This window comes from Sceloporus undulatus, chromosome 3 (assembly GCF_019175285.1).
Source record: "Sceloporus undulatus isolate JIND9_A2432 ecotype Alabama chromosome 3, SceUnd_v1.1, whole genome shotgun sequence".
Classification (NCBI taxonomy): Eukaryota; Metazoa; Chordata; class Lepidosauria; order Squamata; family Phrynosomatidae; genus Sceloporus; species Sceloporus undulatus.
The window spans coordinates 85,620,981-85,648,956 of NC_056524.1; the positions used below are offsets into that span (position 1 = coordinate 85,620,981).

General features: G+C 39.2%; 1 long non-coding RNA gene across 1 annotated transcript; it reads right to left on the reverse strand.

Moving 5' to 3' along the window:
• Window positions 1–27,976, reverse strand: LOC121924995. The gene is made up of 3 exons (XR_006102779.1): window positions 27,865–27,976; window positions 1,769–1,868; window positions 1–185 (listed from the first exon to the last, which is right to left on the reverse strand). It is a non-coding gene; the product is annotated as an uncharacterized LOC121924995 (long non-coding RNA).

A 27,976-nucleotide genomic window follows, 5' to 3' on the forward strand; every position in this document is an offset into this window, starting at 1 on the left:
CTGCCTGGCGTGTGTGTGTGGGGGGGGGGGGGGGGGGAGATCAGTAAACTGTAGTTCCCTTAAAGTCACTTTTCCAGAATCTGATTGTTCCAGTGTTTCAACAAGTCGAATTAGCCTGCTTTCGAACTGTATGCACATCTTCTCGGTCATGTTCCAACAGGAGTTTGGAGAAGCTGGTCATCGATCTAATGGGGACAGAGTCAAGCAATTCGTTTTCAAAAAGGGCAAGAGTCAAAGAGTTGCAATGAGAAAAGAAAGAAAAGAAAAAAGAGTTGTATTGCACCATAGAGTCCAACATCACGTAAACAGATATTTCCCTTCCTCTGCTTTTCCCTGCATGCCCACATGCTCTTCCTCAAAATCTGCTCCAAGGCCCCTTCCAGATCTCCAAAGCAACTTTATCACACGGAGGAAAATTGTAAGTTTAAACAGGGTTTATCCCTTGAAAAATCACGCAATTACGATTAAATCACCATTAAGATTTTCAGACACAGCATGATAAAAGAACCATTATCCCAGGAATAATCAGGGAATAACCAGGCAATATACAGCAAGAAAGCATTTTTGGGGTTTTTCCTTGAATGATTTGTTGCTGTTTACTGCTTGGTTATTCACAGCTTAATGACACTTTAATTGCTTTTCAACGTGACGTTGTGTAAAAAGCTTTATCACAACTGTGTGATATTCCCAGGATAAGGGCCATTTAATTGCAATGTCGTGTGAAAATTTTAATTGCGAATGCATGATTTTCATGGGATAACCCTCGTTTATACTTCCAATTGTCCCTGTGTGATAAAGTCCTTAGACAGCACACAGGAAGGTCCAGGAAAATAGGGATCTGTTCTATACCAGCAGTATCCATCTGTCTGACAGCCAGCACTGAACACAACCCAAGATCTGTGAGAAGCAACAAAATGTCACAGGAATCAGAATCTTGCGTGGCCAGACTATTCCCACAACATTCCCTTCTGCAGGTTTTTGATTGAGACCAGGACATAAATAGAAATTGATTCTTCCTTGAGAAATAAAGACATATATGAAGGATTCAGTGAAACTGAATGGTCCCAAAGCACCATAAACTGTGTTGTTTCTTGATGAGTTGAAAGCAACTATACTTGGCTCATGCTAATATCCTAGCCTTTGTTATCAGCCTGATGATAAATACAGTAGATTTTACTAATATTTGAGGGAATTTCAACTAGAAATTTATGGTAATATAATTCAAATAACAACATCATGATGCTAAGCCCAGAAATAGAACTGCAGGACTGTGGCAAAAGGAGGGAATTGCCCCACCAAATAAGAATTTCATTTTCAAGATGTATACACTGAAACCTAAATATAACCCTAACCCTAACCATACCCATAACTCTCTATACATTGACATTCTCATTCAGATGAGGAAATACTCCATAATTCTGTGATTTTAAAAAAAAATCCTAAAAAGTAATGAACAATATTATCCCTCATATACATACCTCTTTGCTCATTTTTCCTTAAGAAATCCTGTTAGGAGGCAGAATAACATAACCACTTTACTATAAATCTTTTATAAAAATGTATTTGTTTCTGACTACTGATTCTTGACATACTGTGGTAGGTTTTTTTAATGGTGAGCTTTATTGTAATCCAGTTTTTAATTTTTACTTTGTAACATTATTTCTTCTTTTTTAGTATAAAACATTCTAATGCTCAGTTTTAAGAGATGTTTTTCCAGATATCTGTTTCAGATCCACATCCATGAAATCTAAGTCAATACTGTACTTACTTTCTAATGCCTCAAGCAAGAGTAGATAGCACTATTCCATGAGGAACAGAGATTGAAGGATTTGGGCTTGTTAGCAGTTTCTCTTGTGACTGAATTCATCCTGTTATATTGATTACAAAAAAATGTAACAGTTTGGAGTATGAATTTGAAAATAATAGATATCACTGAATAATGATCACTTTGGCTACAGAAATATCCCTTAAATACTTGCATGTTAACTAATATAGATTGGAAAAGACGAATATTCAAATTGATTATAAGCTGGCCATTAAACCACAATCTTTTTTTTTTTTAAAAAACGTTCTACACATCACCTCTGAGTATCTCTTGAGCCCTATGAAATTCATGGGCTCACTATAAGTCAACAAACAGAAAGTGTGCATGCACCCACCAACACACACACACACACACATAACAATATACCAACTCTCTACAAAATATACTCACAAGTAGAAAATGTTAATATTGTAATACAAGTGCCTCAAAAACACTTGGAAGTTAAGTTCCATACAGAGCTTGGAAAAGATGCTTTGGACTACAGTTCTCAGAATCACCAGCCAGCATGTCCATTTACCATGCTGACTACGTGATTTTGCGAACTGTATTCCATAAACAGACTATCTCAAACAGAATGCAGGATATAAGATTGTCTTATTTCAAAATACAGGCATCACTGAGGGTTTGGGGGATGCGGGCCGCACCAGGTGACACCACTGTCCCCCAAATATCTGCCTTTTTGCAGAAACAGACTATGGCATTCACTTGCATCCCTTTAAAATGCTGAAGAGATGGTGTGAGTGGGGCAAGGTTCACTGGGAGGAGAAAGGAGAGGCCCTAGGTTTGGGTTTTTTAAAATAAATAAATAAATAAAATTTTAAATCTTTTATTCTTTTAAAATTTTCTTTAAAAACATCACATCTTACCAAATTTTCACTCTAACCACATGAAACTATGTACATATAAATATATTTAGCCTATGAATAAGATATATTAATTTAAAGGTATAATTTTAATTTTGCTAGTTGTTTGTGTCACAATTATTACCATTGCATTCGGTGATATAAGGGAATTATGATTTATGGGTAACAATAGTACAAAATACATTACTATGGATTCTGCATGGTGTAGTATGGGAGGAGGTCAATGGAGGAGGTACCACCATGAGTTACTGCAGCAGGTGACACCAATCCTAGTGACGCCAGTTTCAGAATGCAGCTTAGGGAGGTGATACTTTTGAATAAAGTCCCCTGTACATAGTGAACTAGTGTATCAGGGGTATAATAAAGGAAAATATTTCTCCATGTTTGCACTAGAATTTTTTAGCATTTTCCCACCTACACTCCAAAGTGGGTTCCATCCAGAATTCTAATGTCTCAGTCCAACACCAAGTAATGTCTAGTACCCAGAAATCAATTTGCTTTTTTCCCCAGACAACTACCAGAAATTAGCCATGCGAGATCTATTCTGAAGTTAGCTTTCCTCACTGATTTTGAAATAAGTTCACATTACCATGTTTCCTAATTATAATAGTGGTTACCACAACTGGCATCCCATTTTATCTCTTCCTCTCTTTGCAAATATAATTTTATCATCAGTTCGCTGAGTTGTTATAAGCTGTGTTGTTGGATATGATCTTTGTGTTGTCTGTTGAAATAGTAACTATTACATGATAAACAGATGCTGGCAATTCAGCTAGTTTATTAATAGATTTTTATACAGCTCCATTATAGACCTATGAACACTGGCATGCACAGGTCTTTTCCCTCTGTTTGCGTCTGTGTGCCTTCAAGTCATTTCCAACTTATGGTGACCCTAATGTGAGCCTATTGTGGGGTTTTCTTGGCAAGATTTGTTTAGACAAGGTTTGCCATTGCCTTCCCCCTGAGGCTGAGAGCATGTGACTTGCTCAAGGTCACCAGTGGATTTGATGGCCAAGCTGGGAAGGGAAAGGAAGAAGCCAATTTGTTCTTAGACACACAACATACCACAATACAATTAATTCACTGCGCCCAAACACAACATGGTTTGAGACAGGCAGCTGCAATCAACATTCCTTTCTAGTGACTAAATGTCAATGAATTTAAAAGATATGCTTCTGTGATATAGCATATCTGTACATCTGTGATGTAGCATATCCTTGTGTACATCTGAAAATCTTGGGGTTACCCTATAAATTAAGCTACCTATCTGTTTTATTGGGGAGGGCATGCAGTTTTGGCTCCCATTCCATCAGTACAAGGAAACTCAAATTAATATAGTGAGATCTTAGTATTCACTGGGATACCAATCTATGGATGTTCAAGTCCAATTAAGTACAACAGCATAATGAAATTTTAAAATTATATAAATTCCAAAAGGTAAAGCTTGATTTGGCTATTTTACATAACAAGTTTTACATAAGATCCGTTATGTAAAATAGCAAAATCAAGCTTTGCGTTTTGGAATTTATATAATTTTAAAATATTTTCAAGCCATGGTTGGTTGAATCTGTGGATCTGTGGATAATGAATCCGTGGATATGGAGGGCTGACCATATTAGTATAAACGATGGATAGGCAAAATGCAAAGCTGCTGTTTGTAACAAGACTTAGGGATGTGCCACCACATGCACTGGGACATTCTGAGCTTAGAAAAGGTACTTTTGATTTCATCTCCCAGAATCCCCCAGGTAGCATGGTTAGCAATGGGATTCTGAGAGTTATAGTCTCAAAAGTAACTTTTCCAAAGCTCAGGTATTCTATTTCCACTGGGTTTCCCTGCAGGCTTAAAACTTGCATCCACTCAGTGGAAGCCTCTGGGGCCATGCAGTATAAACTCCTAGACCACATTTCTGCCTCTAACAATACTTTTAGTGACTGCTTACACTAGAACTTGTGGAGTGCTTTAAAACTAAATTATTAGATAAACTAGACAACACATTAAATGCTCAATTACATTTAATGCATCAATTCCCTGTGCTTTTAACCAACAGTTACAGAGGTATCTGAACTGGAATGCAAGGGTACGACACTGATTCCAATGACAGTTTCTCTTCTGGATCAAACAGCAGCTGGGGGGGGGGGGAGTTTTACAAAGATTGTATGAACTGGGAAGTTAAGTCCCTCTCTATCCCCATGAGACAACTAGTCCCTGATTGTTCCTCTCAGACATTGCTGACACAGCTGTTATTTAAAGGAGAGAGCTAGAAACATTACATGGAACCATGAACAGAACGTATTTTTTAGTTTGACTCTGTGTTGATGCAATGCCTTAAAGAAACTGGAACCAATCCACTGTAGAAGACACTGTGTACTTAAAACTTGCTGCTCCTGCTATGAACAAACCTTTTGGGGGGGGGGGGGGTGACGTAAGATAGATCCACAGGAGAATAAGTGTCCTTACGAATTTCTTACTGCATCCCCATGGCAGCCTGCTTTCAGTGACATTGGAAAGGAGTCAAGTCTGTCCAGCAGCATGTCAGACCATCTGCTAAGCTACTGCTGCTTCTGCTTTATTTATGATGACTCCTCTGCCTTCCATCTGAATCTTAATTTTTCTCTTACTCTGTCAGCTTCAATTCATATTTAAAAATTCTTAAAGGAATTGAAACTTTGAATGTTACTTTCAAGAAGTAATTCATTACATTTGAAGTACCAAGCCCTCAAAGATAGTTATAATTCTAGTTACAGGTTTTTGGTTTGGTTTGGTTAGGTTTTTGTTTCTTTTTAACTCTTTTCTTTCTTTTTCTGAAAGGTAACATAACAGTTGCTTTTGGGTACTTTGGGAAAAAAGGTTGCAACATGGATTTTGTAGCTAGCTGTGCCGTAACAGGCGCTCTTCCTAAATTAGCAACATTTTCCTTGCATTAGTTGAATTTTCAAGTTATTGTAAATCTAAAAAATAGCTCTAACGTTATTATAGATGTCATGATGCTATATTCAAAATTAAGCTCCATATAATGGAGGGGGGAACTATCTTCTTTACATTCATGGCTATGGAATTCCAATCAGAAAGCTGTCAAAGATAGCTTATTAGGTACTTTAAATAGATACTTGATGAATAGTTCTCACCCCAAGGAATAATTACCAGCTATATTAAGAAGACAAGGAATTTAAATTGGTGTAGCTAAGGCTACATGCTATAATATGCCAAATCAAATTAGCCTTTATTTCCTTTCTAGCTGTCTTACCTTCTATTCTCTGTCCCAGTTTTTTTTCCACTGAGAGTGAACAGAAACACATGTCATCAGTATTTTACTTATTAATTAAAATATTTGTTTATCACCTCTCTGCCCTCACCACCCCTCCCTTCAAGTTGATGCACAATGGATAAAAACAGATGGAATGTTTTATAAAAACAATTAAAATGGTATTTTAAAACCCAATTTTCAAACACATATACACAATTAAAACAATTCAGAAGCTACCATGATTTTAAGGACCAAAGAAGATTCCATAATTGAAGTGGTGCTACAGAGAAACCCTTTGTCTTGAGTACTCACCAACCTATCTCTTAGGGTTGTGGGACATGAAACAGGACCTCCACCAAGCATCTCAAGAATCCTGGCAGATTCATACTTGGGAGGTAATCCTTCAGATATCCTGGCCCCAACCCATTTAGAGCTTTGTACTAGCAGAGAACCTTCCAGAACTGGAAAAACTACTAAGGAAGATCAAGGAAGAAAATGAAAAGGCAGGACTACCGTTGAACATTAAAAAAAAAACCCAAAAATAATGACCACGGAGATTCTAGACAAATTCAGCCTAGACAATGAAGAAACAGAAGTAGTAAAAGAATTCTCATACTTAGGATCAAACAATGATAGAAATAGGGACTGCAGTCAGGAAATTAGAAGAAGATTAAGAATGGTGAGGATGGTTATGAAAGAACTAGAAAAGATTCTAAACTGCAATGATATACAACTGAACACAAAAGTTAGAATCATACAGGCCATTGTTTTCCCTATTACCATGTATGGATGTGACAGTTAGAAAGTTAAGAAAGAAGAATGGAAGAAAATAAATTCATTCAAGATGTGGTGCTGGAGAAAAGTGCTGAGGATCCTATGGACAGCCAAAAAGACAAACAGCAGATCAATCCATAAATCTCCCTGAAAGCCAAGATGACAAAACTGAGGCTGTCATACTTCGGACACATCACGAGAAGTGACAAGTCACTGGAAAAAGCAATAATGCTAGGAAAGGTGGAAGGAAGCAGAAAAAGAGGAAGGCCACATTCTAGATAGATGGACTCTATTAAGGCCATCACAGGTATGTGTTTACAGGACCTAAGCAGAGCAAATCGAATCAATGGATCAGTTTGGCAGCGGATCACAGTTCACACTACATTTGCCCCGATTGCATTTTCTTGCTGCAAAATAAAATAACCCACTTATGGTTTACTTTCATGAACACGAGTCAACAGTGTGATGCAGCAGCTTAAAAGGCCAATGCGATTCTAGGCTGCATCAATAGAAGTATAGTGTCCAAATAAAGGGAAGTAATAGTGCCACTCTATTCTGCCTTGGTCAGGCCTCACCTGGAATACTGTGTCCAGTTCTGGGCACCACAATTCAAAAAAGGATGTTGACAAACTGGAGTGTGTCCAAAGGTGGGCAACTAAAATGGTGAAGAGTCTGGAAACCGTGCTCTATGATGAGCGATTTAGGGAGTTGGATATGTTTAGCCTGGAGAAGAGAAGGTTAAGAGGTAATATGGTGGCTCTGTTTAAATATTTGAAGGGATGTCATATTGAGGAGAGAGCAAGCTTGTTTTCTGCTGCTCCAGAGAACCCAGAACAATGGATGCAAGCTATAGAAAAGAGATTCCACCTAAACATTAGGAGGAACTTCCCAACAGTAAGAGCTGTTTGACAGTGGAACACACTCCCTCTGAGTGTGGTGGAGTCTCCTTCCTTGCAGGTCTTTAAACAGACTCTGGAAGGCCATCTGTCAGAGATGCTTTGATTGTGAGTTCCTGCATTGCAGGGGGGGGGGCTGGTTTAGATTGTCCTTGTGGTCTCTTCCAACTTTATGATCCTACGATTTCGTACCATATGTCATTACCAAACACCTTTTAAGTGCAGTCCATATACACAGCATTACAGTAAATAATTAAGGCATGAACTACTGTGGCTAAATCAAATTTCCTGAGGAAGCTGGCATACAATTCATGGTTAAAAACAATAGCAATACTGGATCCAGGAGCATCCCCAACTGCTAGTGGTCTTTCAGAGGGAAACAGACCATAATTCTAATCCCAGGTTGGTTTTGCTGCAGATCAACAGAACCTCTGTTTTTTTCTCAAATGAGCTTTAGTTTCCTCACAGATCTTTTACTGCTTCAAGACAATTATTTAGGACTTCCACAGCCTCCTTTGTATCAGTTGTAAAAAATAAAAAAAAAGAGGGAGAGAGAGAGATAGTGATGCCTATCACCACCATACTGGTGACTCACAGCCTGCAATCCTCTGATGACTTCCCCCAATGGCTTCATGTAGATGTTATAAAGCACAAGGGATAGTACTGAGCTTCAGAGAAAGGGATCAGGATCAAAATGACTTAATAGATTGGGGAGTTGGACAAAAACTAACAAAATGACCCCATAGGTTTATAACCTTGTATGTTGTTCATCCCTTAGATTGATTACTTGATTGATCACCTCACACATGACCTTGGACTGGGTGTAACATATGGTCTGCAACCTGTTTCAGCATTTTATCCTTGCTAGTAATTTACTCAACTTTCCTAGACTACTGTTTGCTTGCATCTGGCTCCAGCTGGCTTTTTAGGTAAACTACACTGACAGGGACCGAATTTATGTCAGAGCAGGAAATAATATGACATTCATTGATGAGACCCAATTCTTCATTAATACAACGTGACAGAGTGCTTACATTAACAAACATGCATAACATAATCTCATCACTACCACACATAAAGTAGGACTGAGTTAAAGTTAGATGAACCCAATGGGATGAAAACTGCTATAATCTCCTAGCCAGCATGTAGTCCAAAAGTAACTCTTCCAATCTCTGAGACAGACTTAGTTCCCATCAAAATCAGTGGGACATGTCAGGCCCATTTTATCCAACATCCTAGCTCATTGCCATCAGTTCTGCAGCTCTTCGCTGTAAGTATTCAGATGACCTGGCATCCAAATACAGACCAAAACAAAATGATCTTTGCCCCCCAGGAAGATAATCAAGTCTACACAAAGAAAACAAGACTGTTTTACTCCCTGCAACCTGCTCCATAACCCAACGGATGGAAGGAAGCCTGCAGAGAGAACCCAAACCCCACTAAAAAAAAGTAGTTGTGTCCTGCTGTAAAGCACAGTTTGATCCCACTGATTTCAAAGGGCGAGTTCAGTACATCCTAAAATTTGGTGCTGTACCTTTGAAGGATTCCAGATGCTAAATTCATTATTTAGCTGCAGGCTGGTATGATATGGTCACCAAATTACAGAAAAGTACAGCCCCAATTACTAGGCAGTATGTGTACAGTGAAAAGAGTACTGAAAAGCATGCTAAAAGCAGAAAACAGTAAGGAGACAGATGGTCAACTGTTTATTCCTTTTATAATAGCCCAGTGTATTTCAGTCTGTATGAGAAAAGGCCTTCAAGGGCTAAAAACAAACACAAATACAAATATATTATAGTTATAGACAAGACAATGCTAAATTAACCATATCTCATAAAACCACATAGGAATATAGTAGGCCTTCCCAATATGCAGGGGATCCATTCCAGACCCCCTCCCCATGTATGACGAAAAACGGGTACTCTCAAACCCATTTGCTTCCACATGCAGAGCAGCACATGCACCATTATGCCTCTCACAGCTTAACCTTCCGTGTAAGATTAAAGCTATATGTGGTGCAGGCGTGCTGTACAGTATTTTTCATAGCAGAAATATACACTCTTCAGCTGAAATCACTGAAATTATAAACACTCTCCAAAAGACAGGACCATTAAATATTAAAAGAACCCAGTCCACAGTACCTTTCTGTATATACATTTTCCAGATAGTCCTTGAAAAGGAAGAATCAATAATATGTGTTGGAATCAGTCTCAGGGACATCTGGTGCAATCTATATGAGTCTCCTTACTGTTTTCTATTAGGTAGTATGTGTCACAACAGCTTTAGAAAATGTCTGAATCTACACAACAAAAAATGCAGGCTAGCATCCTGTTAATGAATCCAGCTTAAACCATCATATTTTACTTTTTCAGTCACTGTAGAGGTTACATTGTTTTTCCAGGCAAAATCTCACCAAACAACCAAAATCTTCCTCAAAACTCTTTTTTTCTTCTGCAGCCCTGCAACATGGTCATTTCTATTTTAATGGGGAACAGGAATCTTCCAAGTCTCCTCCTCCGCTTGCCAAGGTCCCTGAGGATTCCTGTTGCAGTGTGAAGCTTAAGAAAAATAGCTCCCCACACTTTTCACCAGCACAGAAATCACCATTTTGTGAGGACTGCAGCAGAGAAAATGTGGGGTTTGGGAGTTGCATTGGGAGAGATTTTGTAGCTGCATGCCAGAGAAACATCTCCAGATGCAGCATGTCAGTGATAGCATGTCTCTTCAACAGAGTGGTAGCTGGAAACCCAGGACTTTACTTGAATAAAACTAAAGGGAGTGATACTGACTGGCTAAAATCACTGGTCCAGGAAGGAGAAAAGTGCATTATATAGGCCACAATGCATTCAGCACCTTGGATAAAACTCAGAAGGCATTCACCATGCCACTAACATGGAAGCCACCAGTTTCCACTATCGGAAGTTTCTGGGAACATAATGCTCCTCAACGATGGTCAATACTTTAAAAAAAAAAATTGGGAAGTGTCAGTGAATGTTGGCAATGCTCAGTGACAATCATCAGTCATTTGGAGCAATATCAGAGGCTTCAGAGAGTATTGGATCACCAATAATCACCAGTATTTTGGAAGCATTAAGAGGTTCTGGGAAGTACAGAAGAGAGCAGGGGAGAGATTTTGAGGGATCTCTGAGGTTGAAAAGCTGCACCAGAACTGGGAGACACAAATACAGTTCTATTTGGGAGCAATTATTTCAGCTGTGTGATATGCACATGTATTTGCACGTATGTATGAGAGAGTCCGGGATGAATGGAGAAATTCAGAGTGCATATGGGTGGTATTTGTGTATTTTTGTTGAATGCATAAAAAAAAACCACTCCAAGGCTATGCTAAGGGGACAAAGCCAGACTTTTAAGGAACAAAAATAATCCCCTTCTGCTGGCAGCTAGCTTGGGACTGCAGCAGTGGCCCACTTCAGAAGTGACTGGTGCAGTTACTGCTGTCCCAGCCCAATAATGGTCAGAGCGGCCAGAGGCTGCTCCTTCTGAGCTGTGTGCTTTGGCCCTTAGTGGCTACACAGAAATAAGTGGAATAGGTCGATTTCTCATTAACCTTTTGAACTTCCCTAGGAATACTCAAGTACATAGCACATCATATATTAAATACATCTGTTTACTTCCATGAGATGACCAGGAAAGGATCCTCAAAGATTACAAATGAGTGCTGTGCTATATTACCTTTTCTCTTCCCTTTTATGCCTTTCTGGTCAAATAGGTATTTTTCCCTCTGGCACAAAATCAGCACTGCATAAAATACTTGGCATTTTCACATTGTCTATCTGTTCTGGACATTTCTTAGAACTAACAATGCTGCAATGCTGCATTGTGATATAGCCTAGAGAGTTATATAGTTGAATTACAAGCTATATTACAGCTACTCTTCCTTCTGAACACATAGCCATGTGAATTATGATTTCCCCAGGAATATCTTCTATAGCTTCTCAATGATTTTTCATTTTTCATGTTGGCATTGGTACTAACTGATTTTCTGAAACATGCCTCTGAATAACAACATCAACAAAAATATGATGTAGGTTATCATTTTAAAAAAGGTAAGGGGAAATAAAAACAAATTGTAATGTATTGACAGTACCTTCAACAATTTTGTTCCTAAATTTTGGAAGGCAATTTTAAAACCCTCCACATTTTCTAGAAACATGTTAAGTCCCCAAATTGGCATCTGTAAGATGCTATCATAGCAAATATGTCAAAAGTAAAATTTCCACTGATCTGAACAGAAATAGATCACACTGAGTGTTGGCTCATCTAGTTACAAGAGACAATCTAGATTTCCACATCTCCTCTTCCTCCTCCTCTTTTCATTTTTTCATTTTTTTTTCAAACAACCTTTTAAAAAAACAATTGGAAAACAAAAATGCAAACCATTTTTTAAAATGCTGATTCTAAAACTAAATGCATAGACATAGGCCCTTATCAGACGACAGGTTTGGCAGTTCCAATTCAGAGTCACTCCTGGTCCAATCATGCAAATTCACGTTAAAACGTGATATATTATCACATGTGATTGCTTTCTATGGGGACCAGTTCCAAGCCAGATCCAAAGTCAATCCAAAGTGACTCCTGATGTAGGTGAATTCGTTAACAAGCAAATTCACAAAAATTGTTTCCAAGTTCACTTCAATTTCAATCTGAATTGCTTTGGCGTGGAAGATCACCCCAATCTTGCCCCCTTGGCCCCCTGCGTCCTGCTCCTGCATCATTATCATCATCCTACACCTTGATCCAGCTCTCCATGGATCCTTTTGTCCTGCTCCTTCATCCTCTTCCTCCTCCTGCACCCTGATCTCGCCCCCAGTGACCCCCTGTGTCCTGGTGCTTCATCCTCCTCCTCCATCATCCCGATCCTGCTCCCACTGGTACCCTGAATCCTGGTGCTAAGGAGAGGGCAAGCAGAGGTAGCAGGGAAGGATGACAGCTAAGGAGGTGGAAATGGAGGAAGCAGGGAAGGATGACAGCGTCCAGAGCCCCACTGAGCATGCACAAGGTTGCCAATTTGAATCATTGAATCCGTCTGGTGTGGTAATTTATTTTGTGCTCACTTCACTTTGCCTCAGTAATGAGTACAATTTCGTCCTTCATGTGTGATAATTAATCACGTGAGTTTCCTTGGATTCAAAGTGACTCTGTTTCCCCCTCACTTCGGAAAGTCTCCAGATTGGAGTTCCAGTTTCACGTGTGATAAGGGCCATACACAAAAGTGTTATTAAAATCAATGACCTAAATCCAATTGATTATCACATCACACATAAATAAACACATTAAATCAATTGTTGAATAGGAATTCAACATTTATCTAAAGCCTATTGATTCAGTGGGTTGTTTTAACTAGAACTAACAATAAGATTTCACAGATGATATTTAGAGCCACATCTTCTTTTTTTTTTAAATTTTTTAAACTTTTATTTATAATTATATACATACATACACATATATACATCACAATTGACATAAAACAAACACCATAAAACATATAAACCCTAGTATTATTTAATTTCTCTTACTTAGCGGCTTCCTTCCACAAAGTATATGCATTTTTTTTCCATATATAACTTCTGTATGTTCTAATAATATAAAGTCAGATTTTCTATTTATCAAATAAGCCTTTTGTTATATTTTTTCAGACATTCCCATTCTTTTTCAACCTTTTCTTTATTCAAATCCTTTATATATGCTGTTAGAATGTCCATCCCCATTGCTTCTTCTACTTTGTTCAACCATTCTTCTCTTGCTGGAGTTTTATCTCGCTTCCAATAAGTTGCATATGTCATTCTGGCCACTGTGACCATATATAAAATCACACGTCCATATTTTTTCTCTATTTCTTTAGTTAATATACCTGTCATGTTAAGCATATATAGTAGAGGGTTAAGTGGGAGATTTATTCCTAATATTTCTGATATTGATAGATGAATTTCATTCCAGTATTCTTTTGCTTTTATACATTCCCACCACAAATGATAGAAAGTTCCTCTTTTTTTGTAGCATTTCCAGCAATTAATGTTTCCATTTTTATACATTCTATTTATTCTATCTGGTGATAAATACCATCGGTGCATCATTTTTATATAGTTCTCTTTATAATTCTGACAATTTGTAAATGAATTTGTGTCCCGCCATGATTTTTCCCATAAATCAATTTCTATCACCTCTCCTATATCTTGTGCCCATTTTATCATACAATCTTTGACAGCTTCCCGCTCCAAGTCTCATTGTTTTAATAATCTATAATACTTAGAAATATGGCCTTTCTTATTGTCGAAAATTATATTGTCTAATTCGTTTTTTGCTATCTGTAAATTCCCAATCTTTTTTATCTGTCCTATACCTTTCATAAATCTGTCTGTACAGAAACCAATTATTATTGATTCTGCTCTCTAACTCCTTGCTGGATTTTAGAACAAAACAATTCCCTTTTGCTATTAACAAATCCCTATAAGTTAACCAATTTTGTCCCTCTCCTTTCGTTCTCTTATATAAAGCCTCCTGAACCGAGACCCAGAGTGGCATTTGTCTGTAGAATTGTCTTTTGATTTTAACCCATACCCTAAGCAATGAATTCCTTATAAAATGATTATAAAAGTCCGCATTAACCTTCTGTTTATCGTACCATAAATAGGCATGGTATCCATACCTCATTCCACTATTTTCCATTTCCAAAAGTTTTTCATTTTTTAATAATATCCATTCCTCTAACCATTGCAAACACACAGAATAATAGTACAGCTTCAAGTTAGGCAAATTACAACCACCCCTTCTTTTTTCCTCCATTAGCATTTTCCAACCTATCCTTGCCTTTTTTCCTTGCCAAATAAATTTTGATAGCGCTTCTTGCCATTTCTTAATACAAAATTCATTTTTTAATATAGGTAAATTCTGAAATAAAAACATAAACCTAGGTAGAATACTCATCTTTAGAATTTCAATTCTTCCCAATAAAGAAAAAGGTTTTTTTGACCAATTGGTCAAGAGCCACATCTTCTAACTTAGGGTTGCCCAGTGTCAAGATCTGGTGCTTGTGGATCATTCCAGCTTCTAGACAATGGTGCAAATTCTCCAGTTTTGGCAGGCTCAGATCCCAACAAGAGGAAAGGGCTTTTTGTAAATCTCCAGCTCAGCTAATACACCAGCAGTTTGCCCCCTTTTGTAAGGGTTAATTGATTTGCTGCTGTAATTTGTAGAGGTCCATGTATTTACTTAGTTAGCATCTTCCTTTTGTGGCAGGAAGTTGTAGTGCCAGGACTCTTCACTCTGCTTTGCATCCATCTTCTGGCTAGAAACAAATCACTGTTGTTGTTCTTGCTGTGACTTCAAGTCATTTCCAACTTATGGTGATCCTAAAGCAAATCTATCACAGGGTTTTCTTGGCAAGTTTCTTCAGAGGAGTTTTACCATTGCCATTCTCTGAGGCTGAGAGAATGTGATTGTCCCGGGGTTGCCCAGCAGGTTTCAAGGCTGAGCGGTACTCTGTTCTCCAAAGTCATAGTACAATGCTCAAACCACTACACCATGCTATCAAGTAGGTTAGATTAAATGTTCCTTATCATGTCTCGCTATGTAAGTGAAAAGGAATAATCCCCTCAATTCACTTTGATCTGGGAACAGCCCCTTTAGTTAAGGTTTCTTTCTTAACTTCCAAATACAAAAATGTTTTCTCTCTGTTTTGTGAATGACAACCTGTGACTAACTGTGGTTGGTACTTAATACATACCAGGGACCATCCCTAAGTCTCATGTTTGGGCCTGGAAACCTCAAGCCCTGGGATGATCCTGAACTCACAATTCTAATAATCCAATTGCTTTAGAGATGCTGAGTTACCTTCAGATCCATATTAATATTTTCTGTTTGCTGGTCAGTGAAGTCACACTCGAATGCACAAAGCTCCTGGTTATGCTTACTACTACAAAAAATATCTATAAGCTAGTCCTTTTATTTGTTAAGGCTGACAAATCTAGACAGCAAAGTTAGGAGGGGTGGGAAGGAATGGAAAGTTTCCCTGCCTAGTCTTTTATGTTGCCTCCCACCAATGGATCCACACAGTATATCACTCCTCAGGGACAGTGAGTGCCTCACACTCATCCTAGTCCTTGTGTGAGTCATTAACAAGGAGAAGGTAGACTTCTATTCTGTCTTCACCAAGGGAAAGAGAAAGGGGGGGGAAAAAACCAAACATAAAATCAAAATTCATCTGTTTTTTGTTGAAGCAACCAGCTGTAAAAATACATTGTATTTTACATCTGAAAAATTCTTAGACTACAATGTGGGCTGCTGCTGCTGAATACAAACAGCTTTTGGTTGGCTAAGTCCACTAATGAAATTCTGGTTTTGGATGGGAATCCTCAGATGTCTGAACATGATCGTTACAATTTGGTGAATTACATTTCTTTATTTACTTGTCATCATTTCAATGGTTTCTTCCAACCATTGACTAGCCAACCATTCAACCTTGTGCTGTTTTCCAGTGTCCCGTTCCTTCATCCAAACTCCTTATAGAGGGATTAGATTTTTTTTTTATTATCCTTACACATGAAGGAAAGTACAGTACTTAAGGAGGTCGCAAAGACTATGGAATAATATCTAAAATTGGGTAGAAGGCAGCATTTGTTTAGCTGGATGGTTTTTCGCAGGATCAGGATTGAGAATATTGTGAAAGAGGGATGAAGAGACACAGACTCTTAGTGTTATACTGCAACAGTGTGTCAGCAGTAAAGAATTGAATAAAAGCTTAAGCTGGGAAAGAATGAAAATCTGACTATACTTATATGCACCTGCAAGGCAAACAGTAGCTGCCTCCAGAATCTTTACTATGCAGGTGTGAACAGCAAAACTGAGAGTAAAGGAGAAAGAAGACTAGTGTGCCTCATCAGGATCTGCCCCCCCCCCCCCCCGGCATGTTTTTAAAATGCATAGATCTACTGACAAAAATTGGAAATAATAGGAAATGTAAAGGCTGGTGAAAGAAAGAAAAAACATCTCTGAATGAATTTTGGAAGAAGCTCCCCAGTGGTCTATAGAAGGCTTGTTACTTATGTGAGTGGTGTCCCTAACCCTGGTGTCACCCAGTGCAGTGGAGGCTGTTGGGGGTTGCCAGGTAGTGGCCAAAAGGACACACTTGGCCCTCTCAGCTATTGAGCTGCATCGCTGTATCAAAATCAGAAGGGGCACACTCAGCCCTTCTCACCCCGCAGCAGGAAGAGGGGCCTGACAGGGTTTTGAATAAGAAGTTTGCTAAAATATGTTGAATTGCTCTTTTTTTGTTGTGTATAAAACTAATCCTATTCTGCCCATGCTTTTTCTACCTCTGGTAACAAATTTTCTTGAAAGAAGTAATGCCCAAGAACACATCTACCTGTACTGCAGATTTTCAGCATCTAAGGCCATATATCTTTCTTTGCAAAAATTATAGGGAAAACAGAAAGGTCAATATTGCAGAATGAAGATACATGGCAAAGGGTTGTTTAAGAGTCCTAGGAAGGAGACAGAGTCTTTCCCTACTGATGGGGTATTTTTCTTAGTGCCTGGGATTTCTTCACACAGACAAAATGGGTATTTTACCTCTCTCTTGGACCAACACTCTCTGGCATAATCTTTGTCTTAGCCTATAAGCATATTGTTCAGATTTTCTCACTGATTTTTCTTGGTCTACTCATCCATCCATCCATCCATCCATCCATCATTATTATTTTTCTCCCAGTTGAATTCTCTGCCATCTCTGCTTGTATGCCATTTGTTACATTCTACTTCCTCATTATGGTCCTGCTAGAAATTCTCCATTATATAGTACAGTATAAAAATAGTTTCTTTACCTGTTCATCAGCTCTTCCCTCAGTAACAGAGCTCTGTACAAAAAGTTCTCTCACAACTATTTGAAGTGCCAATCAAAATGCCCTAGGTTTGAAATGTCAAGATGGAACATTTCAACTCTGTGTCAGGTTGATACAAAAATATAGATTTCCCTACTCAATCTACTATAAAATTTAAAAAGCCTGACAATCTACAACTAGGTACACCATTGGACCACAAGACATGAAAGTCACGGACCTAAGAGCCCTGAAATCTCATGAAAAGTTGAATGGTCATCATCATCGTCACCAATACATTATAATATAAATTATGAAGATCTCCTTGATCATGATGCAAAACCACATAATATATGCGGAAACTGCACATACTTTTTCACTATGGAGATTATCACATGGGGAAAAGGAGAGGAGTGAAGTGGATCGCTCCCATTCTTATTGAGCAATCATGCGAAGATTATCAGATGACAGTGTGCTTATTCTGCCATTATCCCACCCTAATGTCATCCTCATGGCACAATCATGAAAAAAATATCAGTCGACATTGTGCTTATCCCATCCTCCTGTCATTGAAGTAGAATAGCCATTAATACAATGTGACAGGGCCATTCCACTTCATGGATTGGAGAAGAATAGGATAAGCGCAACAAGATAAGGACAGGAATGATCTGCTTTGCTCCCCTCCTTTTCCCCATGTGATAATTTCCCATGTGTTCACTGTTTTTAAAATGTCTGTAAAGGGCCCTGGTACATTAGGAAACATCTATATAGGCTCTTACACACTACAACTGGAATCCTCTTTGTTAGCCTGAACTGGAGTAGAATCGATTCTTGAATGGCAAATCAATATATAAGTAAACTTTATTGGTTCAGTAGGTCTATTCTGGTTGCAACTAGCCAATAAGATTTGGGCCTATGTGGGTTCTCCCAAGAAACCATGCAATAGGACATAAGAAGCAAATACTCAAATACCCACTTTTTAGCATCACCATGGGAAGCAGGCTTTGTTTCCACGCATTTTCATGTGATTGTTTTTATGTTACACACAATACCATAAGGATTAGTTGACAGAATTTCCAATGAAGCATTTTCCATAGCACTATATGTAGTCCTGGGGTCAAAAAGACAATGCCATGGGACTTCACGATGAGCAGAAATGGTGATGTCATTGGCTATCTGCCTGAGGCTTCCCTGTTCCCTATGAATTTAGTTCCAATGCTTATAATAGATGTCAGCAGGAAAAAAGTAGACTGCTGTGAACTACCCCTGTTGTAAAGACCCAGTGTGGTATAATGGTTGGACCCATTAATTCAATGTTCCTTAAAAGTATGGAAGCAAACAAGCACATTATTCTGTCTCAATTATAGATCCTTGTTGATTAAGAAAACACACCCGAGCCTCCTCCTGTGTTTTTAACAGCTGTTAATAGCTTCAGAAATCAGCTGTTGATGCATCACCAAAAAGCTGGAGATGACTAAAACTAAAATGGCTGTAAAAGTACAGTGACAAGGGAAAAAATCTGGTAATCCTAGCCCCTCAGTTGTAAATGTTTTGTCTTTTCTGGGATTTTTTTATCCTCTCTGGGATCCCCCCCCCCTCCCCGGTGGACTAATGCTCAGAGGAGGAGCCACCATGATGTAGTGGTTTGAGTATTGGACTATGACTCTGGAGACCAGGATTCAAATCCCCACTCAAACCCACAGGCTGATCTTCAGCAGATCACACGCCTTCAGCCTCAAGGGAAAGCAATGGCAAATCTTGTCAAGAAAGCCCTGTGACAGGTTCACTTTAGAGTCACCATAAATTAAAAATGAGTTGAAAGCACACAACAACAACTACAATCCTTGTTGTAATGTGAAATATTAGAGGGTGACTTAGTTTTGAAAATCTTATTAAGGTTCACCGGTTTTACATAGGACCTGCTCTTTGCAAGATGAAAACTGCTAGAACTGATTTGTTCACATGAATCAATACAGACAGCTGCATTTTGGTAAACCCTTGGGGAGCATCATTAGAGAGACTGTCATGACTGTCAGCATTTCCAAATTTACCACTATACAACACAACATAACACAATATTGAGGGAAGCTCTTTGGGTTACAGCTTGCCTTACTTTTCAAGATATTGAGTTACCACCACCCAAGGCTACAAAGTTCCTGCTGATAAAACCAACAAAATAGCATCAGAATTTCTCCAAGGAATAGAAAATTCAATAATATTAACTGTTCAAAATTATATAGAAGGAATGTGTGCAATGTCCTTGATTTTATATTGTGTGGAGATGAGGATGTAACCATCAAATGGCATATCATCCTCAATCCACTTCAGTTTGCCTCAGCTGAAACACAACAGAACACTCCAACCTGTCTGATTCTATAAATAGTGACGTAATATAACCCTGCAGAGCCATTGCTAGCCTTCAGAGTCTATTCTCAGCAGTACAAGAGAATGAAGGCTACATGGAACTGAAAATTAGAAACATAGCAAAACACTAGCCTACTTCTCATCAGGGTGATAGATTTTTCTCTAAACTGTTCACACTTCAGATGAATGCACATATAATAGTCTTGGAATGTTAGGTTTAAAAGTTAATTCTATAATGCTGAATATTAGAAATGAGTGAATTACAGGTAGGCTATGTATTACATGAGGGATCCATTCTGAACTGTCCCATAATGAGATTTTTTGCATAAAATCTGGAATCCTTTTTTTTCTTACCAAAGTTAATGACAGTGGTGTCACAAGTACTGAAAACTGTCAACATTGACCTTCCAATGTTGTAAACATCAGGAAGAGGGTCTTCAGAAGGTAGTCCTTGATTGTAGTACCAGAATTAGGTCAATGGTTGGATCTCAATATTGTGAGCAGACTAAAAGGTGATGCAGATAGGTAAGGAGCAGTCTCTGGTTGTTCCGGCTGTAATCATCCCATAATCAGCCAGGGACCATGTGACCCCTATGGCCCACTCTCAAAGCAGGCCGCCACTGCAGTCCCAAGCCAAACACTACAAGGAGATGGATTATCATGGCTCCTTTTTACAACAGCTTCAGGCTACCTTAGGCTGGCTTAGAGCAGCTTCCAGCAGCTTTGGGGCTGTATGTCATTTTGTCATGTCCTGTGAAGAAGCTCAAGACTCAGAAGAAGAAGCAGAAGAACCCAGCTAGGAGTCTGGCCCGAGTTCCTCAGTGCTGGTGCCAGCAGAGACTGCTGTCAATGAGGGTGTGCAGGAACCTGGCACCAGTGCAGCAGAGGTTCCTGCCAGCTTGGGCACTAAGGAGAATGAGGAGGCAGATGTACCTCTGCCCTCCTTCAGGGAACAGAGGCCCAAAAGGGCAGGTGTGCCACACTCACATAGAATGTATAATAAACACTGAGCAATCAGGGAACATCTGTACCAGTGAGAGGTGGAATTAAAAGCCTGGGAAGAATGCCAGAACCTTTGTCAGAGGTTAACTGATTTTCCTGTCAGAGACTCTCTTGTTGCCTGACCTTCTGGATTGGATCCTTGGATTTTGGAATGATGCTGCTGCTTGTTGGAACCTCAGGCTTTGGGACTGATTGCTTGAATTCTGACCCTTGCTTTTGGAACTCTCGGTATGCCCTGGCTTCTGGTCGCTGGACTTGATCTCTTGCGGATGCTGTGTTTTAGTTGCTCTTTTGCTTTGTGATTATCTCTGCTTCGTTGCTATCGGCTGCTGGCAGCTTTCCTGGACACTTGAATGCTATGTCCCCACAGTGACCAGAAATTTGGCCCTTGTATTTTTGAGCCGTTGTTGATGGTTGGGATCCTCAGGAGCCCAAAGCTTTTGGTTTCCTATTCTTTCTTTTTAATAAATGAGAGTGTTACTGCAGAGGTAAAATCCTAAAGTGATCATATCAATAATTTTAATGCTGCATTCCATCCAAGGATCATATTCCATAATGTTGGCCTTTAATGTCTGTGAAATTTGAAACACTTCAGTAAACTTCTCTAAAGTCTAAATGGCTGGTTCTGTTTTCGTTTCTTCTTCTTCTTCCTCTTCTTCTAAAGAGGTCTTAGCAATTCCTCCTTTGCTAATACTTCCTCATGGCTGTTGATATGTTCCTCCACTTCCTCATCCAGCAGGTCAGATAATCCTTCTCCTCCAAATTGTCTTGCTGTGTCAATGGAGTTTATCAGACAAGGAAATTGGAAGTATAATCCAATGGCAATCTGAATGCAATCATGGGGTTTAACATTATTGCATGATAACCCACTACACGCAAATTCAGGCAATGGGAAGTCAGTCTGAACGCAATCATGTGGTTTCATGTTATTGCGTGATAGACTGCCACATGGAAATTCGGGCAATGGCATGCTATTTTCGGGCAATGGGAAGCCAGTTCGAATGCAATGTGCATGCACGTAATTGCGCTAAACTAACGACTTTAAGTGAATGCGTTCTGGCCCCACTTTCTTTTCATTCAGATTTAAGAGAAATTCCTCCCATTTGATAAACTCCAATGATTCTCCTAATTTCTCCATCATTCCCCAGAGCAACATGGACATTTTCCATGATATCATTCCATAAGTTTTTCCAGCAGGCAGTTTCTGGTTTTAATGCATCCATTGCAGTTTTTATAAATGTTATGGCATCAGCAATAGTGAAGGATTTCCAGCATTGCATGAGATCTACAGTATGGTCTGCATCAATTGCTGCTACAATGTGCTCTAGTACCAGATGAGTGTACATGGCCTTGACAAAAATGAATAATTCAGTCAAAGTGCTGAATCAGTGAGCTTGTATTGGGAAGCAAGAAAACAACACTGACATTTTCATTTTAATAGCAAACAGATTCAGGATGGCCAGGTGTATTTTCTACTATTAATGGGACTTTAAATGACAAACGTTCCTGTTGCAAATACTTTTTTACTTCTGGGATGAAACACTGGTGAAACCATTCAGTAAACAAGATGTTGGTCACCTACATTTTCTTATTATGCTACCAGAACAGGGACAGATAAAGCTTGTTTGTGCTTCGAAGAATGTGTGGCTTCTTTGATTGGTACACTATGCCTGGTTTTATCATATGCCCAGCAGAGTTGCCTCACAGGGCCAGAATTAATCTGTCCTTCTAAGTTTTATGCCCTGGTGCTGCCTTTCCAGTTTATGAATGTTTGTTCTAGTAGGCTTTTTCCTCCTAGAAGAACCTGATTTTATCACAATTGAACACCTGCTTTGGATGATAGCCTTTCTCCTAAATCAGCTTCTTAAACTCTGGAAATGTGGTGGCAGTTTCTTCACTGGCAGATGCAGACTAGTCAGTTTGACATTTTTCAGTCTGTGCCTATTCCTAAATCTGTGCAGCCATCCTTTGCTTGCAGTGAATGGCTTGGTGGCACTCATTTCAGAAGATGTCCTGCTGAAGTCTTTGTGTTTTCTGCTGCAACACCTTGCTGTCAATGGGAATACTGTTCCTGTCTTCCACCCACAAATTTTAGGCCTTCTCCATTTTTACTACAGACTTATCACACACTCGAGACAGTTTCAGGTGCCACAGCAAAGCTACCACAAATTTCTTTTTTCTATCTTCACAATTTCACAGATAGAAGAACCATTTTTACCATAGATCTTAGCAACCTCAGAGCACTATATTTTTTTCTTTCCCAATCAAGACCAGAACTTTCACCTTCTCACTTGAAGAAAGTACTTCACGGATTTTCTGTGGTTGATCCACATTGCCAGACTCACTACTCTTATGTTTTGGGGGCATTATTCATCAGAATAATCCCTTCACCAGCACAACCACTTCACTGGCACAATCACTTTGTGGGGTGAGACTAAAGTTCACTGGCACAACTCCTTCACCAACTGGCAGGAGCAACAAATGGCACAAGCAAATCAACAGGAGCCACTCAACACTGAACATGAGATAGCATAAGCAACATTAGCAGCACAAGGTGTACAAGCAGCCCAGGGGTGGGGGCTTTGCATAAACTGCATTAAACTGAAACCGCATAACATGGACATAAGTAATATGTGGCAGCCTGTAATTCATTAACATCAATACTAATAACTGAGGGCCAGAACAGATCGGCATAAAAAGCCAGTTTCCCGCCAGCTTGGGGGCATGGTGTACACACAACACTTGCCCCCAAGATGCCTGGAAGCCGCATTCATGCCACCCAGCTGCCCACATGTGGGCTGGCTTCTGAGCATTCTAGAAATGCAGCATTTAGATGCCACATGCCACCGGAGCACCTCAAAGCCAGCTTCCAGCTGTGGTGAGGCCAAAAAACAGCTTTTTGCCAGCACAAAAAGGAGCAGCTGGCAAAAAGGTGGATTAGGGCATGCAGCCTTTGGGGCATTCTGTTTCACCTCGGAATTCAGTTGTTGACTGACTCATTGTTTAAAACATTATAGTCCAAGTAGATTTACAGATAATGACATGGAGGCTGTCATCATTGATCCTAGGGGTACAAAGTGTTCTTTTTTGTCATTTCAAAGGACCTTATCACACGTTGGGGGTTTGCAGCTAAGATCCACAGTCACTCCTGTTCTAGCAATGCAAAGCACGATGTTTTTTCACACCAGATCCAGAGTCACTCCTGTCTAGCAATGCGAATTAAGGTTAAAACATGATGTTTTACCACACCTGGTTGCCTTTTTGTTGCCCTTCCAAATTGAGGAGGAAGTGAAGTCAGTTCTATTCCAAGCAAGTCACGTGATGTGGATTCAAGCAAAGCAGAGTGGATGCACATTGTATTACCACACCAGAGGGTTCAACGATTCGAATCGGCACCCTTGCACATGCTCAGTGGGGCTCTGGATGCTGTCCTCCTTCCCTGACCCCTCCTTAGCTGTCATCCTTCATGGGGTGAAGAAGCAGTGATGGGCTGATGGGATAGGTCGCTGGGGGTTGCTGGGGCCAGGATTGGGATGCAGGAGAAGGCATAGGACGGGGTAGGCAACCTGCGGCCCGCGGGCCGGATGCGGCCCGGCAAGGCCTTGGGACCGGCCCCAGCCTGGTCCTGCCACCGATTGCCACCAGGGCCTTTGGGGGGCAATTGTCTATAGAAGCCTCAGAAACATGCATTTATATTAACATTTTTTAAAAAATCAGCAAATTTTTTCGCGTGTCCTCCATTTTTTTTAAAAAAAAAGTGTCTTCCATTTGAAAATTTTGTCCTACATTTGTCCTGGTTTATTTATATATTTAATTTTTTTAAATCGAAGTGAGCCTGGAAGCAAATTCTGTGAAGTCACTTTTTTCCGGTTTTACCAAAATGAGGGGTCACTTTGGAATCACTGTGGAAGCACCTCGCAAGGAGCTCCCATAGAAAGGAATGGCATCGGATAACACATTCATGTTACGACGGGAATGCGCATTGTTGGAAGTGCAGTCACGTTGGAACTGAGCCGGAAAATCTCCAAAAAGCTCCATGTGATATACTCCAAAGTTGCCTTCTTTCAACTTAGAATTTACTTCTAATGGAATAAAAAGCCCATAACACAATTGTCAGATGGGGATGTTGTGACCTCATTAAATCTAGAAACAGTCAGGTTGGGAAAGGATTCTTAAAGTACAGAATCTCATTTTACAATCTGTTCGATTATATTTTCTGTGTCTCTCCTTTTCCCCTTTATTCTACCTCCCACCCTTTCCAACACAAATACTGTTCACTTGAGTTTCAAATGCTTTGTTTAATAAAAGTTACTAAGGCATAATATTAAAGCAGGGGTTGGAACTATGTAATCCTGCAGATGTTGTTGTATTCCTTATCATTGGCTAGGTTGGCTAGGGCACTGAGGAACTGGAGTCTAGCCACATCTGGAAGGCTATGTGCTTCCCATCCCTATGTTAAAGGTTAATACAGAATGATACGTTAATTTCAGTGAAAGAACAGAGATCCATTACAAGTGTAGCAACTGGTAGCTGGATGCAAATATCAGTAAGTGAATTAAAAGTGGAAAATCCTAAATCAGAAAATTTTAAACATATGAAGAACACTCTTCTGCACAAATGAGTCATCACCTGTTCTTTGCCTCCACACTCCCTATCAAGGAAAATGATCTGCAAAGGGCAGGGATAGAGCACAAGTTTTGCTCATTTAAATCAATGTGAAATTCCTGAGTGGGTTATTTTAAAGAAAGATATAGGCAGAAATAGCAGGGTGAGAATTTATCTATCTGTATATTTTGACTTCAAGAAATCTACTGCAGTGGGAAAACAGGAGGGAGGGACGGAGGGCAAGGGCAGAGAAAGAAAGGATTAGAGAGGAAGAACTGGATGGGGTGAGACTAAAGAAAAATTTTCACTTAATTATACAAATGTCCTGTATTGTACAAAACCAAAGTACTGTAAGGGGGTTCAATAGGATTTATTTCTGAGTAGATATAGGGAGCTCACAGATTTAGCCAAATCTAATTTGGCTCCAAATTAATAGTTCCAATGTCACCAAACCCCTCAGAAAGCGGGTTTCAATTAAATCAGGGGATGGGTGGAAAACAGATCAGGGAAGAAGCCAAGGCACGATAAAATGGTGATGGTTTGATGAATACATTTCATTTAATCATCCCTCTTCTTAGACTGATAAAACAATAATAAATACTGTATATTAAAGAATTACAAAGGGGTAATTGCAGCTCACCACAAACATAATATACAATATTATCTATTATATTATGCAATATAAACCAGAATAAAATCAACACAAGAGGAGATTTGAAGAGATTCACAACACATACATATACACACAGAAAGACACAAGCCAATGGTTCGTGGCTACTTGAGGGCTAAGCAAACAAATCAACCCCACATTCCAGTAGCAATAGCAGCTTCATTTACTATATACCACTTCATATCACACTAAGCAGTTTCTAAGTGGTTTACAACTATAAGCTAATTGCCCCAACAAGTTGAGTACTTGTTTTAGCATCCTTGGAAGGATACAAGGCTGAGTCAACTCTGAGCTCCTGGCTGGGATAGAACTCACAACCTTGTAGTTTATGAGTGAGTGGCTTCAATACTGGCATTTAACCACTGTGCCACCAGAGCTCCATTCCATTCCCCATCAGGATTTGTGTTTCATTCCTTTCCATTCTTCCTCAATTGCTCTCCAGTCCTAGCTCTTTAACTGCTTCCTGGCTATTCTTCTGCTAGTCTCTAGAAACTTATTTATCTTACCATTCTCAAAGACAGCAATGTTGTAGCAACCAGATTAGTATACCTATCAATAAATCCATGTGATGCTTGTCCTCCAATCTGAATCCTTTTTCTCCATTGGTCTACCATCTTTCTGTCTTACTGAATCCCCCAGAGGAACACCCATCCAAATTCCAACATTCTAGAACCAGCTAACTCTTAAAGCATGAGACTAACAACAACATTAATCGGGCAATTCAACAAGTTAAGCCACACTGGTAAAAAAATCAAATGAGGTGATAGTCTTAATAGGCTAGATATTTTTTCAAGCTCTAAACCCTACAAATAAACATAAGGCTTAACTACAGTCCTCCTGTCTGACACTGAGATGAAACTGGGTGATGTATTTAATATATCTTTAAGAGTGATGCACCCCAAGAAGTCTGTTCATTATAGCACACCTTTCTCTTTATTTCAGCTTTTAAAAATCTGTATTTTCACAATTTACTAGTAAAATTGCTCCCAGACAAACGTCTGAGTGGTCACTACCATTCAGAAAGCACTGTATATCTATTCATTCTTTTCTTCATTAATGTTTTCCTTTTCGGAAATGCAGGTAAATCATGTTTGAAATAGGGAATTGCACAATAAACCTGACAACACCATAAAATTAATTTTATATTATGTAGAAGTTAGGGGACTTTGATAAGTCGATCTATTCTGGGGTTTAATCTGAATGTTAACTGAATCACCTAAGGTGCTGAAACTATTCTGGGGATAGGCTTCATACCCTGTAGAGCTCCTTTAAAGTTCAGACTAAAGCCCAGCACAAATTCACTATCCCACTGACATCAGAGTTACCAATCTCCCCTGAGCATTTTCCCACAGGGAAAAAAATATCCCAAAAGGATAAAACATTCACAATTGAGTTGTTAGGATTGCTAGCTTTTTAACATCACTGTTACTGTGCTTTTTACAGCAGTTTTAGCTACCAACATCTCCAGTTTTTAAGTGATTCTTCAGCAGCTGATTTCTGAAACAGCTGTTAAAAACAAAAGAGCAGGCCAGCTTGTGTTTTCTTAATGGAAAATTCTAATTGTGACAGAAGAACATATTTATTTGCTTCCATACTATTAAGGAAAATTGGATTAACGAGTGCAAAAGCATCAGTATCACATATTCCTTAAACAAATAAGAAAGATTTAGATTGGAAATCTTAAAAAAAGATATTGGGGTTATTTCTACATGCATTTTTTAAAATTAACTTAATATGTAATACAAGTGAATGTGGAGGGCTGCTTTTATTATAAGAAGTCTTACTTGGAATTTTATTTATATCTAGGTAGTTAGTTCTTGCTCAGATGTATGGTCTTCAAATTTCATGCTGGTATCATGACTCATTCCACGAGTGGGCTGGTAACGCGTAGGGACC